This window comes from Leuciscus leuciscus, assembly GCF_965113295.1.
Source record: "Leuciscus leuciscus genome assembly, chromosome: 6".
In the NCBI taxonomy this organism is placed as follows: Eukaryota; Metazoa; Chordata; class Actinopteri; order Cypriniformes; family Leuciscidae; genus Leuciscus; species Leuciscus leuciscus.
In genome coordinates, this window is record NC_138730.1 from 8,593,170 (window position 1) to 8,607,039 (window position 13,870).

General features: G+C 37.1%; 1 long non-coding RNA gene across 1 annotated transcript; it reads left to right on the forward strand.

Moving 5' to 3' along the window:
- Positions 1-1,648: 1,648 nt before the first annotated feature.
- On the forward strand, positions 1,649-13,477 carry LOC309500345. Its single transcript, XR_014206555.1, has 2 exons — positions 1,649-1,913; positions 10,697-13,477. It is a non-coding gene; the product is annotated as an uncharacterized lncRNA (long non-coding RNA).
- The last annotated feature ends 393 nt before the right edge of the window (positions 13,478-13,870 follow it).

Consider the following 13,870-nt stretch of genomic DNA (forward strand, 5'->3'; position numbering starts at 1 on the left):
ACGGTCATAAGCGGTAACTTAAACATGTGGGAACACAGCTTGTTACACCTCAAACAGAATAATGTTATTATACCTCTGCCTTCTACTGTTGGGGGATGGGAGGATGACCTGAAGAAGTGGCCTCAGATAACTTACACTAGTATATACTTTATTGACTCCGTTGCTACGGACGGTGAAGCGATGAACAATCTGAAAAGCTCTGAGGCTTATCAGTACTTTCAACAGCAATAAAGTCGGTCGCGTTTTGTTAAAGGAGGTGGGACACAATCTTGACTATCTTAAAGCAGACATAGAGCCTAGTCAGAGCCTTAACCCTCTGAGGTCGGCAATCACGCCGGCGTGATTTGCTAGTTTTTTTCCTGATCAGTTCAAACGAGACTCCAAATACTCTGTTGACTTTGAACTTACAAACCAGTTTCATACATCAATCGATCCTGTTAAGTGTGTATTATTTTTGTGTATACTGCCAAATAAAGAAAAAATAAACATGATGTGAGTTCTGCATTCTCTCTGTCAGTGAAGTCCATTCTGAAACACATCCGAAAATGAACAATAACTCAGCGAATACTCAGTCAAACAGGCATACAGACACACAGGCATGAAGCTTGAATTCTCTTCTTTCAAATGAAGTAATTTTTATAAAAAAACAAATATTCTCAGTTTATGTAATCTGTATGAAAAGAGCGAGATGTCAGTCGTTCTCATCTCAGCTCATTATTTTTAATGTGACCCCGCCCACGGAGAGCGCGCTATTCAAACGAAAATGACTGAGGCATCCGTGGCAAACTGTGAACGCCCCCATATCAGCTCGAGAAAACACATCAAGTTTATTCAGATCATTGTACTTGTTTACACCGTCTCGCGGCGCTGTGAGGAATAATACTATCGTAATAATAATAATACCACCTCAAATAAGCTTTTGTTTGCCAATTTTTGCTCATATGTTAAATATAGTATGTTTTGTCAAAAATAAAGTAATCAAATAATATGTTATTATGTGTTTGTTCCAATGTAGCCTAGGCTATATTCAAAGTAATGAATCCTTAACTTTGAAATATGTATGATAAAATGTATACTTTAGTTTTTACAAAGAAAGATTGCACTTGAATTGTTGTTAGGGCCCAAGCCCTGAAAGGGCGAAGGCCCTATTGTTTCCGGAAGGATTATTAGGGCCTAAGCCCTTCCAGGGCGAAGGCCCTATTGTTTTCGGTAGGATTATTAGGGCCCAAGCCCTGAAAGGGCGAAGGCCCTATTGTTTTCATTAGGATTATTATTATTATTAGGGGCTTGGGCCCTAATAATCCTACCGGAAACAATAGGGCCTTCGCCCTGTCAGGGCTTGGGCCCTAATAATAATCCTACCAGAAACAATAATCCCCCATCCCCCCCATCCGTACACACACAGAGAGACGCAGAGAGACGCAGAGAGAGAGAAAATGCTACCAAAATATCTGACTTCCTGTTGGTATAAATACATAAATAGAAATGGCATTGGCTCTGAAAAGTGTATGCAGATGAGCGTGAGTTTGCAGAGGCAGAAAATAGATGAGTTTAGGGTTAGGCTGAACAACAGACCTCTGTGTAAAGTCCCTATTTACTGCATGTAATTATAGAACCATACTGATGTGCATCTGCATTGCGTGTGATTTTATGCATATATTGCTCTGCATGTCTTTCACTCATATCTCAACACTTTCCTGCCCTGTTAGAGATGCAGATGGGTGGAACCGTTATAGAGAACAAGGAAGCAGAAATGAGAGAGACAGATAGATGGTATGCATATTTGTTTATGACTGTTATCTGACACGACTGTTTCTTTGAATATCCTTGAGACTGAAGTCAATCTGGAATTAGAGCTGCCATCATCATCATCATCATCATCATCATCATCATCACTCTCTGCCTGATCTCAGGTCAGTTCTTTACTGGTCTGTCCGGGTCAAATAACTTATTACATTTTATGATCCAGCTTGATCCTATTTAATAACCCAGCACAAATGACCTTGTGTTTGGCAGGTCTGGTACTTTGTTTCAAAGTGACTGGATGCTGAGTTTCATTGTTCAAGTGCATGAACCCGAACCAGAAAAAGTCTAATGATTAGAGAATGCCATTCTTGTTTTTTAAAGAAATTTTGGTAACACTTTAGAATAATGGTCCGTCATTAATAAACTATTAACTAATATGGAAACAATCTTAACTAATCAGTAAGTAATATCAAATTTAGGAAACAATTCCCTATTAGGTAATCAATAATTACTGAATGAGATTAGCCTCATTAAGAACTAATAGGTAATTATGACAAATTATAAAGAATTACTAATTAATTACTAATCACAACATTAACGTGTGTAGCAACTCATAATGTAATAACTGCACATAATGTAATAACGATTATGTTATTATTGTAATAAAATGCTCATAATGTACTCATAATGTATACTTATGTATACATTATGTATACATTATACTCATAATGTATACATTATACTCATAATGTACACATAATGTGGGGGGGGGGGGTATTATTGTCATAAGTGTATTGTGATTGTCAAAACATTTTAGTACTTAAACTGAATTTTATTAGGCTTAGTGACAACATGTTACAATGTTTACACGGTACAATTTCTGGTAAGCTATGTTTTTTTATTATTATTGCTTGACACAAATTTCACGATTTCAATTCAATTAAATTCTTGTGATTTTATTTAATATTGACTCATTTGGATAAATATTAGGTACAAAAGATAGGCGTTAGTTTTTCTCAAGAAAAAAAAAATCTCACCTAATGCTAAACATACAGAGAGCCCTGTCAGCTGGTAGTGTTATTTAAGGTTAAAAATAACTCGGTTTAAGGTTTAATAAAAATATTAAATATAATTCGTTTTTTATTATAATAACAACTTTATTTAATGATATAAGTGTAGCACCCCCTACCTCCTTTTCTAAAGGTTCAGTAAGGGACAGCACCAGGTTCAATAAACTAGTGCCTAAGAGATGTTGTATTACAAGGCCCCTCTGATGTCACTGAAATAAATACTTTTCTTTTGGAAATGTACTCAAAATAAATCCCTACGCCCTTTAACTGATGAAGTCAACATAAACCCTTCTGAAAGAATAACACACTGTTAGAAGTACAAAACAAATAAAGGATTTAATTAGAATATAATGATCAAATGTTAACTGGCTCAAACAATGAATTTCAGAATGTGAAGTGTTCACACCATCACATTGCATTTAAATCTGACACAAATTAACCCCTGAAGGGGAATATCTCAGATGCCAGACCTACTGAAATTAATCTCTTGGTCAAATACACTCAGTATAGATTGAACCAATCATTCACACAACCCACCCCGTTGCAGGCCTGAAACGTGGCTCGTGTTCGTGGTGGCCGGGAAACTGACAAATGGCCCCTTCACTCTCCTGAGCACAAAACAAATCAAACTGATACCTCAAATTCCACGTGAGACAATACAGCGATCCGCGAATCCTGAAGCAGGCCTCGCGCAGCTCCTCGTCCTCTCTCTCGCTCGTCAGCCGAACGAAACGCACCTCCCACGGCGCCAGAGGAACCCCAAATAACTCGGGTATTTGGGGAGCTATCTGGTCCTCAAGGTCTCCCTCGTTGAAAAGGAAACAACAGCGATAACCGTCTTTAGTCTGGTAACGGTTGTTTTATCTTACGCGTTCAGATGCGCGGATATGCGCATTGATAATTCACCTAAACAGTCTGTATTCGCGCCTGCACGGCAGATTAACAACACTGGAAACGGCCGTAAAACACTCGCAGCAATCTCAAAGAAGCACACACAAGCGATTCATCTCTGTGACAGTGCGTCACCTCTGATCTACATTACAGTTAAAGATTTTTTAAACTTGTACATCGTCAGTCAAATCCATGGGCGTCGGAAGCAAAAAAAAAGTGGGTGGGTCCTCCCCCAGAAAATGTTACTTACACCATTTCATGTATTCTGATGCCTTTTAATTAAACAAGTAAACTAAACTCGCATCCACGTCGTGCATTACATGCACAGCTATCCGTGGATTAACCTGCTGATACCATGGTAATTTGCCAGCATTGACAACTTAAAGCTGTTATTGATGTTTGCAACGCAATATTTGACTGGAAGAGTACAACGGGCGTTTTTTTCGTCAGTTGCGGCTCGTTGAGAAATATAATGTAGCTATTTCAGCGGAAATGGAGTTTAATTCATTAGGGCATTCCTCAAGTGGAATGGATTTGACTGACGACGCTCTGAAAAGCGAACAGCTATGCGCTGAATGTAAAAGTAAGCGGGTCCAATATCATTGGTCTTAAAAAGTGGGTGGGTCTTGTCCCACCCATATACAATGGTTCCGACGCCCATGGTCAAATCACTCTCTTACCGCAAACGCGTCTCTCACGTTCACATCTCTCTCTCAACCTCCCTCACTTGTCAATCTCAACCCTCTCATCTCTCTCGAACAACCACTCAAGTTACACAAAAACACCAGCGAGGGCGGGACTTAACTTCACATTAACCAATAAAATAAGAAACACCTAACTTGATGGTTAATGCCACGTTTTCCACATGTGTACAGCAATCAAACCTGACATAAGATCGCGCTCTTAAAGGGGCATATACACAATTAGCTTACATCAATATAATGACTTATAATTCACTCACATTTTAGTTCTGGATGAGAGCAAAACAAAACAAATTACTAAATGAATAGAAATAAACTCAATACCTGTAGAATGTTGTTCTACTGGGTTACATAAGTAAAAATATAAATATGAAATATAGTACACATATTTAGCAAAATACTCTATAGCTTTTTTTTTCTAACCAAATAACGTGCTATAGCCTATATTATGGTCATTAAATGGCTTTCCTGAGGTAAATGTTATGTGACATCATTGTTCTCCAGCTGTTTTATTGATGATACGGATGAAAAACACTGATTGGTCGATATTATGTATGAGGAATATACATTTCGGTAAGTTGTACTGTATCTTTCAACAGTGTTCGTGTTTATTTACTGGGCTATTAGCTAGAGATGAATAGTAGAATTCAGCTAGTAGAATTTCGTAATAAAATTGACAGAATCTGAGAGCTGAGATTTTTAGAGTAACCTGCTCTGTCTAGTCTGTCGGTAATCTTTGCTTCACGATTTTTCTGTGCGTGAGAAATGGTAGTGTGAGAGTGTGTGAAAAGTGTCAGTCGCGTGAGTCTCACGGTGAATGTGTGAGAGTTGGCAGCTCTGATAGCAAAAAAATAAATAAATAATGCTTACAAAATCACTAAATAAATAACACTGGAACAGTTAAAGCAGCCACATCTATGGTTTAACAACATAGGCTACACACATTTCTGGGAGTCCTGAAGAAAGGCAAGAAAAAAATGTCAGAACTACATCTTCAGACAAACACTAGGCCTACATCAGTCCAACCTTATATGTGACCCTGGACCACAAAACCAGTCTTATGGGTATTTTTTTTTTTTTTGAGATTTATACATCATCTGAAAGCTGAATACATCATCTTTCCATTGATGTATGGTTTGTTAAGATAGGACAATATTTGGCCGAGATACAACTATTTGAAAATCTGGAATCTGAGGGTACAGAAAAATCTAAATATTGAGAAAATCGCCTTTAAAGTTCTCCATTTCTATTGGCGATAGTGCTGCATCCATTCACAAAAATAAATGTTTTATATATTTAAGGTGGGAAATTTACAAAATATCTTCATGGAACATGATCTTTACTTAATATCCTAATGATTTTTGGCATAAAAGAAAAATCTATAATTTTGACCCATACAATGTTTTGTTGGCTATTGCCACAAATATACCCGTGCAACATAAGACTGGTTTTGTGAACCAGGGTCACATATTCAAAGTAAAAGAATGTTAAACATGTATGTTGAAATGCAACATTGAATAGTGTGATGTTCTTCCAGTAGATGTTCTTTATGGTAAACCATCCATAGAACACACGTCTCATTACAATCCATGCTTCTTCAGTTTTAGAGCAAGCCCCCTTTGTACAACTTTATCCTGCTAATGCAACAGTCCTCGTCCATCTCAAGTTGCAAAAGATCTACTAAAGCTTCTCTGATATATATATACCAGAAGAATGGCTGGGGAAGCTCTCTGAAAATGGCTCAGAGTTTATTAAAAGTGTGAAGCATAGACATGTCCATGGACAGACAAATCTTAATAATCGATGAAAGTATGTTCAAAGGCAAATATGGGCTAACAGCCAGAGAGTCAAGACTAAGATTAGCATTGACACAAGGATATCTGTTAGTGTCATTGCTAGGATTATGACCAGGTCCATATCTGAATCAGGAATACGGCTAGGATGAAAGCTATGGTCCATGTTTGAGTGAGGAATAGGGCCACAGTTAGTGTTGGAGACAAGACAAGTTGCGACTCTGCCTCCTTAATAGACTGAATAAATGGAGATACGGTCCCATGAAGACTAACATAGTGGTCCCCATGACCTTCTGCAATGAGGCCCAGAATTAGCAGACCTTCACTAGAATGACCAGATGGGGATAATAAAGTAATCACTTCTACACCAAGTGTTGATACAATGAGAAACTGTATATTGAATATTATGGATGCTCTTTAAAGTGTTAAACAAGTTTTTATAACAACCATTTAAATGACTATATCTCAAAAATAAAAATAAAGTACATAATTAGAGAGTGACATCTTTTCTTTTTCTTTTTTTTTTTTTTTCTTTAAACTGTTATTACATTGAAAATGTATTATTACATTATGAGCTCAAGATTTTATTACGTTTTGATTTTATTACATTATAATAATCCTTTTTTATTACATTATAATAATACTTATTACATTATGTGCAGTTTTTACATTGAGTTGCAACAATGTGTGTCTGAGACGTTAGCAATTGTCTTTTTTTACTCTCAACGTGGTCATAAACTGCATCACTAATTACTCAAGTGTTACTTAGTCACTACTATTACTAGTGATCTGGACCAGTATTTTGAAATACATATTTTTCACTTAAAAATGATGGTCGAGATCATTAGTAGTTCCTGCATCGTGAAAAGTATTTGCGATTTTATTTTTATTTTTTATGTGGCCTACTGAGAAATGGGTAGTTATTGTAAAAAAGAAAAAAAGAAATGAAAAACTGTAATACAGAAACAGAAAACACACAAGCAGAAAACTGTTGTAAATACAAAAAAGCTGGTAAATACAAAATGTATGCTCATTTAATTGAAAAATAAATAAACACAATGTATCCAAATGTTCCACAATAGTTTTGACCCTGTTAATTAATATAATATAACTGTGATAAAAATACAGATACAGTTGAAGACCTCCGATGCAAAAGCCTCTAAAAGCCACCTCTGTCAAAAATGAGATAATAATATTCTCCGCACATATAATAATATTCCCAGCCTCAGCCCATTCAGAAATGCCGGTACTTGGCTAGAACCCTACACATAGGAGCCTGATAAAAATTTTCATATTAAACAAAAACTTTAGACGGACTTAGAGGCTTTTGCATCTGAAGTCTCGTAATTACAGTTGTTTTTACAATCGATACACATTTCTCAATATCAATATCTCAAAACTCTTCACACGGTTCCCCGAAACAACTTTAAGCTTCACACAGCGGTTCATTTCACATTCAAAATGCTCTAAAACTGACAAAATAATTTAAAAAATACCTCAAATCAATCAAATCAAGTCATTCTTCCATAACACTGGCAAAAGTTGTGACCCAACAAACACACTTTGTCATTCATAACTGACCTATAACCCCTAAAAACAGGAAGAGTTTCATGATGTGTGGAAGAGATGGATGGATGTACAGTATGTGAAGGTTCTAGTTCTCCCTCTCTTCTTTCCTCGTGTGTTTTCCTTGATCCATGTTAATGCATGTGAAACAAAATCATTCTGAAGCCATCCTGTTTTACTAAAAGATGACTGACAAAAAATATTACAAAGAGAAACTACCTGGGCAGACTTTCAGCTGAAATTGCAATTAGTTTTGTTTGTAATAATTATTATTTTATTTCATTATAAATATCCAATATTTTATAATATTTCCTGCAGAAATGTGCAAAGTTTGCCATCATTCTGATTTGAATGTGGTTTTATCAGTTTTGAAAGCAGTGTTTGCATTAAAAAAATTAAAAAAATTATATATATATATATATATATATATTTTTTTTTTATTTTTTTTTATGCAAACACTGCTTTCAAAACTTATAAAACCATTATTTTGTCATATATATGTGCTGCAAATAGTGTTTTGCAGATGGTGAAGAATGTGAGCAATCGAAAAAAAAAAGAAGAGAAACTGAAAGTTTCTCAGGTTTAATTTCCCACACCACAGGTATTTTTGTCAGTAACAGCTTTTTTTTTTTTTTTTTTTTTTTTTTTGTAATGATAGACCAAGACTCAAACAAGATAATCTGCAAACATTTATTTGAGATTGGCAGCTTATAACTGTGTCTGCTTAGCTGATTAACAGAAGTCAGTCGGGCTAGTTTCTGCTTTCAGATTGTGTGCAGATTTTGAGTACAACTTTGCTATTGTTTAATTGTATTTATTTTGACTATAAACTATTCTTGGAGCTCAATAGCAGCTGGACTGAACTGCCAGGAGCCAAACATTCAGATGTGGATGAAAATAAATAAATATATTCATTTATTTAAAGCAGGGCTGGACTGGGACAAAAAATCGGCCCGGGCATTTTGGCCCAGACTGGCCCACTGATCATAAACACAACCCATCTTTGCACGCCCTTAATTATATGCATACCAACTCCTATTCCTTAAAACCACTAATGCCATGTCATGAGTGAGTATAGGAACGAGTGAAAATTTGACATTTATTAATTAATACAGTTGAACTATACTCCACAGTGATGAATCCTAAAACAAGCTATAAGCTGCAATGGCATAGCAATGCCAGTGTTTCTCACAGGATTTTTGGTAAAACTGTGGTGGGTGGACCTTGGTTCTTCTAGGGGGGGTCCGGGGGCATGCCCCCACGTGAGAAAATTTTGTGCATTTTAATGTTAAATTCATCAATCTGGTGCACTTTGAGAGTTCAAAATTCAAATCTCCAACCCATATTCAGTGTGCAAATTAAACGAAAAATTCAAACCTCTTTTAGTTACAGTGTCTATTTACATTACACCTACTACATAATAATAGTTAGGCTATAATATTAATCCAATGACAGTAATAGCCATATTTTGTAAAACAAATGCACTAAAAAATAAAGGAAACTTTCATAATTAGTTTTGTACCAATTTCTATACTTGAAAGAGATAAGCACATGATCTTTTATTTTGACGCAAACTGCATCAAGCTTTTATTTTGGCGGAAAACATTGTTTACAAACGACTCTCATTAAATTTCTAGTGAATTGCGGTAATCGTCTTTATATACTGTCTATGTAATCGTCAACTATGCAATGTGGAAATAATCTGTAACTGGGTTATGGGTTCCTACACTCGATCATGACATAGCTTAAGTGTTTTGAAAGTAGTTCTGCTTACCGCAGGCTATACACTTTCTCATCTCTCTCCTGATCCTCCTCACTATCATCATCATCACAGGAGCTGATGAAGGGCAGAAAACATATATTTTGACACATTTTACAGTGTCTGCTTTAAGGGCCTGGTTCAATTTTTTCACGCTATTTCTCACGCACAATCCTTGCGTTTCTTCTCCATCTCGCAGACTACTTTGACAGATACAACTGAAACTGCTGCACGCGCGCTCACTAGTTTAAAGTTGTGATTGGGCCAGCCCAGTGTCAATCAAGAAAAGAACCAATGGGCCGCTGATCTACGTGTTTCATGGGCTGGTCTTTCAGAAAAAAATAAATAACACTGACTTTTTTTGACCACTGACTGCATTACACCGGCACAAACCCAGCGCCGCCAATTAAGCAAAACAAAACAAAACGAATGGGCCGCCGATGTACAAATTTTATGGGCCGTTAAAAAAAATTAAAAATAGAAAAATAATAAAAAATTATGTATGAGTATGAGATGTATCGGCCCAAAAAGCACGTCGGCCCACCGGGCAAATGCCCGGTATGCCCGATGGCCAGTCCAGCCCTGATTTAAAGTATGTTTAAACAGTTTACAGAAAATGGAAAATTATTGTAACTTGTTTCATTTAAGCCTAAATGAATAAATCTGCATTTATTCAGTATTTGTCTTAAGTGGGGCGGAAGGTCATGTGACCTGTTATTGATATCTCCTGCCAGCCAGCCGAAGATTGAACCCACTCACACAGTCTACAGAGTGTGTGTGTGTTTGTCCTCGGGGTTCACCTCACACAACAGGATTACTGATCGTAAATATTCATGTTGGATATTTCACGATTTGAAATTGTTGTTTTAATATTGTTATGATTAGTCTGTAGCATTCTTTCAAAGGCATATGCCATTTTTAATTTCCTTAACTTACCTGAAGTGAAAGGGCCCAACTTCACTCTTTATAAATATCTTTGTCATTTTTCTGGTGAAAGGAAACAATACAAAACCAACTCAAAGTGGTTTGCTATAGTCAGTTTCTATAGTAAACTGATTTAGCTGGTCTCTCAACCCAAACCCCTCTAAAACCATTAAAACTGTTTGGCCAGACTGTGAGACCAGTTTAGGTGTTCTTCTTAAAAGGTTTTTTTCTTTTCTTTTCTTTCAGCAACTCAAAGTGCAGCAGTAAACTTAGACCATGGAGGAGAACGACAGAGATTTTCTCATCAGACTGTCCATCTTCTACATCACTGCTCTGTGTGTGGGGGTGCCGTGTCTGATTTGGGCTTTTTATTTAGTGCATCTTCAGAGAAAGACCAGAGGCCGGATCTCAGCCTTCATCAGCCTCCTCCTCCTCTGTGACCTGTTGCAACTGCTCCTGTATATACATATAGTGTCAAAACTTCTTTCTTTCAGTCTTTTCCATGTCTTTGACTCAGTCATTATAATCTGTGGATATTGTTATCTGAAATTGTGTGGCGTTCACCTGCAACAGCTGGTGTCTCTGGAGGGGGTTCTGACACTGAAATATCCACTGATCTCTGCTCAGATTTTCTCAACCCCCTCTTACATCATAATCTCCATCATTATACTTATTTTTCCTGTAATCTGTGCATTATTGGGGGCTTTCAGTGGCCCTGGTTATGGTTTTAATCTCGCTTTTGGCTCAATTCTGGCACCTGTGTGTTTATTGGTTGTCACAGGCATAATCACATGCAAAGCCCCGCCCACTCCTGCCAGAACACCTGTCAGTGACAACAGACCAGGCGCATCGTTGTTTCTTGTTACCATGGTGACCTTAGTTGTGCTCTATTTACCATGTATGTTGATTCACTGTTTCCCCGTCTTTCGCGTGCCAGAGTCTTGGTACGTGATGTCTTTGTATGTGATGTCTCTCTGCTTGTTGAGTTTGACAGTGATTTCAGAGCCTCTCCAGTGTGTGCTGATCTGTAGAGAGAATCTCAACACTCAGACCAAACAAACACACATAGAGCTCAACTCTGAACAGACATCAGTCTGAACTGAATATCCAGACTGAATATATTAGGGTTATTATGTCTATAAAAAAAAATGGTTCAACTTTATTTTGATGGTCCCTTTAACACATGTTGACTATAAGTAATGTTGCACCTACATGTGTACCAACTCTCATTAGAGTGTTAGTAGAGTATTAGTAGACTGGTAGGGTCATGGTTATAATAAGTTGACATGTAGTTGCAAAGTTACTTATAGTCAGTAGAATGTTCAAAAGGAACCATCAAAATAAAGTGTTACCAAAAGTTTTAAAGCGACACTATGTAACTTTTCAACCTTCATAATATATTTCCAAGATCCTTGTGATGGTACATCGACTTACAATAGGTTGAATGACACGTCTGCCATAGCCTGAAAGGGTCTGTATCGCTTTTACTGGCACTATGTAACTTCGGTGTTCGGGTAGTAACAAGAGCACAAAAAGAACTACAAAATTCGACTGCTTTACGGCATACGTCACTTCCCCCACCACTTCGTCAAATTTGGACGTGAGAGGCCAACCAGCGTTTCGGCTTTCGTGCGTATGTTTTTGTCATGGGGGTTGTTTACACCTGGCCACTTCATGCATTTTCTCAGATCGGATAGCTATCCGATCGTGAAAATTCCAGGTTTAAATGCCCTCCGAAACGCATTTGAGACGGATTTGAATCCGATCCCTCAAACCACTTCAGGAGGAAGGAGATCTGAGACGCATTCCAGATGAAACTGGACAAGTGTAAATGCATATGGTTGTTGAAACCACATATGTAAATTGTACTCCTCCCAAAAATGCTAAAAAAAAAAAGAAAAGAAAACGTTGTATAGGCTATTATGTTATATTGTTTACATTCCAATAAAAACAACACAAATTAAATTATACAGTAGGCCTAGACTATAGACTATTTACTTGTGATTTAGCTGCAATCATGTAAAAACGTTATAATATAATATATTTACGACAGTGCAAGTATTCCACAGCGACTCTAGGGGTCGCTGTTTGACAAAAACACAATTTCTACTTAGTGTGGCTTTAAAGAAATATAATCACAAATGCTTAATAAATGTTTCTCTTGTGCTGAAGTTAGCAAATGTCTTAAAATGGCTTATGACACCTGTACACAAACACACACACACAAGACAGTTGCAGTTCATACAGAATGCCAGAAAATATGAACATATCACACCAGTCCTCGGGTCCTTGCACTGGCTTCCAGTTGCATTTAGAATTGATTTTAAAGTACTGTTACTTGTTTATAAATCACTCAATGGTCTAGGACCTCAATACATTGCAGATATGCTCATCGAATATAAAACTAACAGATCAGTCTGATCATCAGGATCACGTCAGTTAGAAATTATAACAGTGGTTCACTCAAAGCAAGGAGGGTCTGCTGAGACTGGAACCAGCAGAAGAGATCAGACGTGCTTTAACAGTAACATTCAAATCCAGACTCAAAACACTCTGTGCATTTACTGACTGAGCACTAGCTGTGCCACTGTGTGTTCGACTGATTGCATTTTATCTTATTTATCTAACATCTTTTTATTATTTTTAGAACTGTTTTACTTATGCTGTTTTGATTCTTGGTTAGGGCTGTCTGGTTGGAAGAGTTGAGAGGATTGGGAAGTGAGACGGTGATTACCGAAAGCCATCAGAGGCGACAGTCACTAGGAAGTTGGGAATTGTTACTAGTGTGTCTCGCGATCCGAAGCTCTCTGACTCTTCCATTCAGACAGAGGCGCACCGAATTTAGTGATTCAGTACTCTCTGCTTTTATTGTTATTTTTATATCTTATACATTATATTTTTACCTTATGCATCTGTTGTGATTATTTTATGTCAATTTAAATTCCTTCTCTGTGTAAAGCATTTTGAATTACCATTGTGTCTGAAATGTGCTATATGAATAAACTTGCCTTGCCTACTGTGTTTATATACAGCTAGTTATAAATACTGTTTTAAAAAAAATACAAATGAGGATATCACCAAAAGGATCTCATGTTTTACACTGTAGGATTGAGTGCGAATCAAACACAAATGAATCTTCCAGGTGATTTGTTCAAACATAATTCCACACAGAACTCCACATTCCAGACCCCAAATCACCAATGCAGAACCATAAAATCCAGGCTCCAGCCAGTCTACGCTAAGAACTTTATGGCCAACTAAAGCAACTAAAGGAAGAACGTTGTCAATGTTAGACTGATTGGTTCAGAGATGGCACAGCTCAGTGCCCGATCAAGATAACGGCAGATGTTGCTTGATCCCACGACAGATATAAAAAAAAAACAGTCCTCCTTCTTCTTAAGGAACTCTGAATGACCCCAG